General features: G+C 49.3%; 1 long non-coding RNA gene across 1 annotated transcript; it reads left to right on the forward strand.

Annotated features, from left to right (window-relative positions):
• The first annotated feature begins 247 nt into the window (after positions 1-247).
• Gm36354 lies at positions 248-6,807 on the forward strand. Its single transcript, XR_377844.2, has 2 exons — positions 248-3,235; positions 6,655-6,807. It is a non-coding gene; the product is annotated as a predicted gene, 36354 (long non-coding RNA).
• Positions 6,808-7,113: the final 306 nt, after the last annotated feature.

Here is a 7,113-nt window from a genome sequence, read left to right on the forward strand (position 1 = left end):
TGGCAGCTGAGGTTTGACTTTAAGGCTGCCGGGACTTACAGCTTCTCTTGCTCTCTGTGAGTAGTCTCACCCTGGAGAGGGCCTGCACTTGTGAACCCACAGAAAACAAGTGTGTGTTCTCCACCTTTTGTCAGCTCCATGCTGATGTCTGTCAGGACAAAGAAATGTGAGCCAGCCCCAAGCTTGGGGTTACCACAGGCCTGTGTGAAACTGGCAGGGAGTGGGGGGGGGGGGGGAGTCAGTGTGCAGACGTCCAGTGTCTTGACAGTTTATTCTCCCAAGCGTGACATATAATGAGACAGATTCAAGTCTTTGTTCCAGTCAGCCTCCGACAACTGGTGGGGAAGCCCCCATGGCAGGACCCTCAGGAGTCTGTCTAAAGTTTACCACACCTAGAGGGATTAATCTCATGGTTGTTTGAATGTGAACTTCAGCTGTGTCAGAATGGAATCAAGTGTCCCTGATGGACCTTTCTCCAAGGGAACAAGTTCCTGATACTCTGAGTGAGCCCAGACCATGGGCCTCCCCCGGGGGAAGCCAAGTGCTGATCATCTGGCTCTGAGGTGGACAGTGTTGGGATGGATTGCTGGGGTTGGAGAGGGTGGTACAGAGGACCACAGAGCTGCAAGCAGTTTTCCTGGGATTGGAGGCTGTGAAGAGGAAGAGGAGGGGGGCCAGCACTTTTGATCCAGAGTGACAGGGTAATGCCTCTAATCTGGCCAGGATGCCCACAGACCTGGCCACCACCTCAGGGTATCCCTTCCTAGTTCTTCAGTAAGTTTTTCCTACAGAGCAGACAGCCACAGGGGAGCCTAGGTGTTGGGCAACATGGGATGGGGTGGGGGATGGGAAAGATGTGCCTGGTGTGTGGAGCAGGGACACAGGGAGGGCCTTCTTCTTCACTGGCAGCCTTGTGCTTCCCACTCCCAATTGCTTTCTCCGAAGGCACTTTTGAAACACTTTACGGGCACCTAAATCTTTGTAGTGGGGTTGGCGTCTAGGATATCCTCCTGGAGATGGGCCAGTGATGCGGGTGTGAGACAGCATTTTGAGTGGAAGTGGCAGCCAGCGAAGTGAAACCAGGGTGGAGCTGTCGGTTGAGCTCATTCTGCCAGGGCCTGGCCAGAGCTTTGTGGGAAATGGTAAGATGGAGCTTGGCAAGGTCCGGCAAGGGGAAAAGCAATATGAGTCGAGCACTTAACCCATTTACCCTTGTCCATTCTGCAGATACAGTCTCTCCATCCTTAGGATGCTGAAGGCTGAATACCTGTTGTGTATCTGTAGGGGCTGATTAGGACAAACATGCCTGGAGCCAGTTTCCAGGGGAAAAAGAGGCTGCAGAGTGGAACTGCCAGCAAGAGGTTATTTAGGGGGGTGGGGGTGGGATGTAGAGGTGAGCAGTCGATCCCCAGGGACTCCCCTGAGTGTTCCTGCAGATCTGTCCCTAATTCTAGATCTGTGAGCCCCAAACCAGCCAGGGCAGGCTCCTTCTGATGCCTCCTCCTCCCTGAGAGGAATGTGAACCAGTAGGGTGGCCAGCGTTGGTTGAAGCCCCTTCCTAAGTACCCAGTAGCAGCCATCAACACTCCTATCACCTTCAGCAGGATCAGCTGCTCTTGGCCCTGAAGCAGGAGTCAGGGATGTATAACAGTGCCCCTACAACACAGCATCCTTGAGGCCCCATACCCTGCTGATTCAAAACTGAGACTCTAATTTAGTTTTCTCTCTAAATTTCACTTGCATTCTACCAATGCTTGCTGTAGACAAGGGGACCAGAGGGGACCCTCAGCACAGTATACTTGGGGACAACTTAAGACACCATCCTTATTGCCCCTGTACCCTTACCCCTCCATACAGAACTGTAGCAGGGTCTCATGGGCACCCCCTGGGAACAGCCACTCATGGCTCCTTCTGCCCACAGCCTTCCCCCTGCCTGCTCCTGGCTCTCTGGTTTCTGCCTCAGATGCTCCCCTCTCTTCTCCCTGGCTACACCCTGTCCTTCAGGACCTGTCCTATCGGTTCCCTGCTGCCTGGGGAGCACCTGAGATGCTAGCACTATGGGAAGGGCGGGCGCTTGTCTTCCCTGCATACTCTGTCATCCCAGCACTTTGCCCAGTGCCTGGTGCAAGGGAGGGGTTGGGAGAATGTGAGGTCATGGATGAGCTAAAAAAAGATATGAATATCCCTAACCTCAGGCAGGAAGAACTCAGAACTCAGGCCTGCCAAAGATAGTCTGAGCTGTGGCTATTTGAGGAGTGGTGACATCGTCCCTTCAGCCTCTTAGGAAGGTGGAACAAAACTAAGTCAGTTTCTTCAAAGAAATAAGCAGAGCATGGAGTGAGCTGCCCTCTGCATAAGAGGGACAGCTCAGAGTGTTTGGGAGGTGAGCTTAGGGAAGTCACGGTTGGCTTCTTCTGAGGCCAACTTGCTTTTCTGGTAGACACTGTCTCCCCATAGGTGTCTATGTCCTCCCTCCTCTTCACAAGGACACCAGCCAGTGGCTTGGGACCACCCCAAAGAATCATTTTAACTTCATGTTCTCCTTAAAATCTATCTTTAAGCGAGGTGTGTGTGTGTGTGTGTGTGTGTGTGTGTGTGTGTAATTCATCACGTGGATTTTGGGGTACAACTCATCTGTAAAATGAGGGACAGGTTGTCTCCAAAAGGGCTGACACTTCCCGCTCATTGTTTTTGAGAATCCTGGCAATTACAACTCAAAGGCACGCTTTTAAAGAACGGGTGTGTGTTTTGAATGTTACTCTAACAAGCCGGTTCTTTAAACACACTTCACACAAATAACGCACCGTGACTGTGCCAATCACAAGATAATCCCGATTTTACTCACAAAGCGTTCATTTAGCGCCTTGAGGGCTCTCGGATCTGGCCGAGGGACATGACTTTTAAGTTTTGGGATGGGTAGCTTCTTCTCTCATCTTATCATGCATCTCCATGTTCAAGATGGAATAGTCTAAGCCGCTGGCTTCTCAGGCTGGGCTCTGCGGGGCACACGGCTGCGGAACCCCTTGTTTCCTCCCCACAGCCCTCAAAGCCTTGCATGGTGGGCGGGGAGCCAGGCCCTGCTTGGGTAGCATCACCATGGCAACCTCTCCCTGCTAGCTCCTCATGGAGACCCGGGCATCTGTGGCCATGGAGACTGGTCCCCTCCACTGGCACATCTGCATAGCAACCAGAGAGGGTACGGATTGCAGCTGGGCCCCCCGCTTCAGGAAGGCAGGTACTTCTCAGCACTCTGTAGGCCATTATGGAGAGGAGAGGAGAGGAGAGGAGCCCCCCACCCCCCTCCACAGGGAGATGGACAAAGAACTCTGACAAAAGACTTGAAGCCATGAGTGGCTAATAAACCCAGAACATTCCTAGCACAACCACAAGGTGCTTAAGAACAACTGTGTGATTGGCAGGTGAGGAAAAGCCCAAGCTGAGGGCGGTGTGTGTGTGTGTGTGTGTGTGTGTGTGTATGTGTGTGTGTGTGTGGTGGGGTGGGATGTTGGGGGTGTGAGGGCTTGGGAGGTGTTTTGGGCCATGTGCAGGGAAGGGGGCGTGGCTCTTGCTTCAGGGCTGAAGGCAGGTTTTAGTACATTTTTGCTAGGTCAATTTGGCAATATGTATCAAAAAGCTTTTACATGCTTGTGTCTTTTGAACCATCAATTCCAGACCTAGTAATTTATTCCAAGGTAGTAATTAAGCAAGTAAAGATTTAGCTATGCGTCTGTTCCCTGTAGGGACAATTATAATAGCAAAAGTTTAAAACAACCACGAGGTGGGGGGCTTAAATCATCTTTCTTTGTGTTCACACAAGGGAAGGCTGTGTAGTATTAGAATGCAGTAGAAGACCCTTGAGTGGTATTTTCAACACTGTAAGAGCAGCAGGTTCTGACAGGTGGTCAGGGCACAGCAGTTCAGAGGGGACCCTCCCTACACCTTCAGACTTTAATATCCTCTGCACCCAAGGGTGATAAAAAGGCTCAGAATATGACTTGACATTCCCAGAGGGAACCTGAAGTTTCTATGGGGGCAGTACAGGCCACACAGGGTACTGGGATCCAGGCTGGCTTCTGACATGCCACCAACTGTGTGAGAAACCCGTGCGTTGGGGAAAACCCTTTTCAGAGAGCTTGTAGTTTTCTCCAGTCACTGCTACACTGGTCAGCATACCTCAGGCCACTGTCCTCAGGCCAGGACTGTGGTACGTGATGGTGGCACGTGATAGGCACTTTTTCTCCCTAAGTGACACAGATATTGGCCAGATTAGACATAAAGGCAGGTTTATTATTACGCAACAGCTCTCGGGTAGGTTCACCAATCTCACAAGTGGAGGTCAGTGAGGTCACAGGTTCAGGTTAAAGCAAGGGGCTTTTATAGAGTTTAGGTGAGTATGATGACGTACCAGCTAGGAGCTGGAATTGTGTCCATACATGGTCAAAAACTGAGCCCCTCAGCAGGTACTCTTGGGTGAGTTGCTGGAAATGGGGAGACCAGGAGTGGTGACATGTTAGCCCGGAGTTTTCTCCAAGCAGACGGGGAAATTTTCTCTGAGTGGGTGGGGTTGGTGGAAGGAGGGCAGACAGGCTTCCCAGCGTGTGCAGGGGAGAGCAGGGGTCCCAGCCTAATAGTATGAAGGACCACAGCTGTGATCAGAGCAGCATCTGAACCAGCAAAAACCTCAGGTTCGGCCTCACCCCACCCCTCAGCCTTTCTCTCTTCTGCTGCGAACTGATGGGGAGGGGAAAGGGGGCAGAGCCCTTGGGGTGGGGGATGTGCCTTAGTTTTGGCAAACTCTCCACTGATTGGCCCTTATTTTTTCCTCATTTGTGTGCATCTAGCCAATCAGGGCTCAACCTGGGTCTATATAAACCCTGTGCACAGCATCCTGTCAGACTTTGTAGACTACCTGTCAGAGGTGGGTTCCTCCTGCTCCTCCAGAGGCGTCTCCTGCTTCCAGTGGGCCAGCCTCTGGGGTTGGCTGCTTCTGCTTCTAATCTGGTTGGCCACAGGTTTTTTCCTAAACTCAGAGCTGTAACCCTCGGTGTCCCTCTTGTTCAGCATCCCACTGCGGGCCTGTTTCTCTGTTGGGTCTTCACCTCCCTGTGGTCACTAACAGCCCTCACCTGTTCAACCCTTGCCTACTTGTCTGCCTACTTCATGTGTGGGGGAGGAGCAAGGTAAGAATCCGGCTTGAAGAACTGGCTGTCACTGGTGCAGGGTGCCGTGATCCAGCAGAGACCAGTGGGCCGCTAAGGATTGAAATAGTTTTCAAGGCCACATAAAGTCCCAATCTGGGAACACTATTTGCAAGAAAAAATTGACTTCAACATGAGGTGTTTGTAAAATAAATTATTAAATAAATAAAATTGTTTAAGCTGGGATGAGGTTCCATAAAATTTCTATTTCACCTTTTTAACTGCATGGCTCACCCGTGTGAAGCACAAAGAAACCCGTAGCCACCCCAACCTCCCAAACTGGAGCTCTGTCCCTGTTAAGCACTAACTCTCCATTGTCTCCCATGCCCTGGAACCCACCATGCTACTTCCTATGAACCAGAGGCTCTAGGGAACATATACTCATGGTGTCACATGGTTCTTGATTTCTTGTGACTGGTTTTTAAATTATTCATTTGGTGTATGTGTGTGTGTTTATGTGTGTGAGTGTGTTTGTAGGTGACTGTGTGTATATGTATGTGTGTATATGTGTGTATGTATGTATGTATGTATGTATATATGTATATGTGTGTGAGTGTGTATGTATGTGTGTGTGAGTATGTATGTATGTGTATATGTAGGTATGTGTGTGTATATGTATGTATATGTGTGTGTATATATGTGTATGTGTGTGAGTGTGTGTGTATGAGTATGTATGTGTGCATGTATATGTGTGTGAGTGTGTATGTATGTTGTGTGAGTGAGCATGTATGTATGTATGTGTGTATGTAGGTATGTGTGTGTATATGTATGTATATGTGTGTGTGTATGTATGTGAGTGTGTGTGTATATGTGTGTGTATATGTGTATGTGTATGAGTGTGTATGTGTGTATGAGTATATATATATGTGTATATCTGTGTATGTATGTGTGAGTGTGTGTGTATGTGTGTGAGTGTGTGTGTGTAGACCAGAGGTGGCTATCAGGTGTCTTCTTCCATCACCTTCCACCTTATTTTTGAGACGAGGCCTCCTGTTGAACCTAGAGCTTACCAATGCATCTAGACTAGCTGGCTAGCCAGCCCCGGGATCCTGTGTCTGTATCCCCAGTGCTCTGACTATAGGCGTTCAGCACTGAGCCTAAGTTTACACACACACACACACACACACACACACACACACACACACACATTTAATGTGGGTGCTAAGGATTAAACTCAAGTTATCCCTGTCACTCCACTTGTACTGAAATAAACCATGGCAGCAAACACTTCACTAAGACTCAAGAAATACAGTGGGAATCCATTGAGGAAGGTAGTCAACATTCGCCTCTGGACCCCACATATGTGTGAGCACACATACACATGTGCGTACACAGACGCATGAATACACATTTGTAAATGATGTGGTTGATGCATACATTGATTTTATTTTCTCCACTTTGTTTTTTTCCTCCTTTGAAAATACTCCACAATGAACATGTGCCACCTTTGAAACAGGAAGAAAGACAACAACAAATGCCATTCAAAGTGTCAGTGTCTGGAAGCACAGGCCTTCGTGGCCAATGAGAGGGAATTCACTCACTCTGTGACATAAATTCTTCGGTTCCAAAGGGGTTCACAGCTCTGTGAATAAAACAAGCACTCGATAAATATTTGCTGAATCAATTAATAAATGAATTTGCTCTGGGGTTTCTTTGTGTGACAGGCTCCCTGGTGCACTGGGAATGAAATCAATTTACAAAACTGCAATTTGCACCCGGTGCTGATCCACTGTGTGAAGCAGAGGCCAGACAGGCAGAGATAGGCTCAGTGCCCACTCTCTTATTGCACCAGCCTGGCCCTTTGCCCTTTGTCTTGTGCCCAAACTTAGGTCTGTTTCACTGAAAGAGGACAATTTGCCTGGTATCCCCGCACTTTACTGTTCACGCTGCACTTTTAGAAAGTAGAGCTGCTGCC

Source organism: Mus musculus, chromosome 6, assembly GCF_000001635.26.
Source record: "Mus musculus strain C57BL/6J chromosome 6, GRCm38.p6 C57BL/6J".
In the NCBI taxonomy this organism is placed as follows: domain Eukaryota; kingdom Metazoa; phylum Chordata; class Mammalia; order Rodentia; family Muridae; genus Mus; species Mus musculus.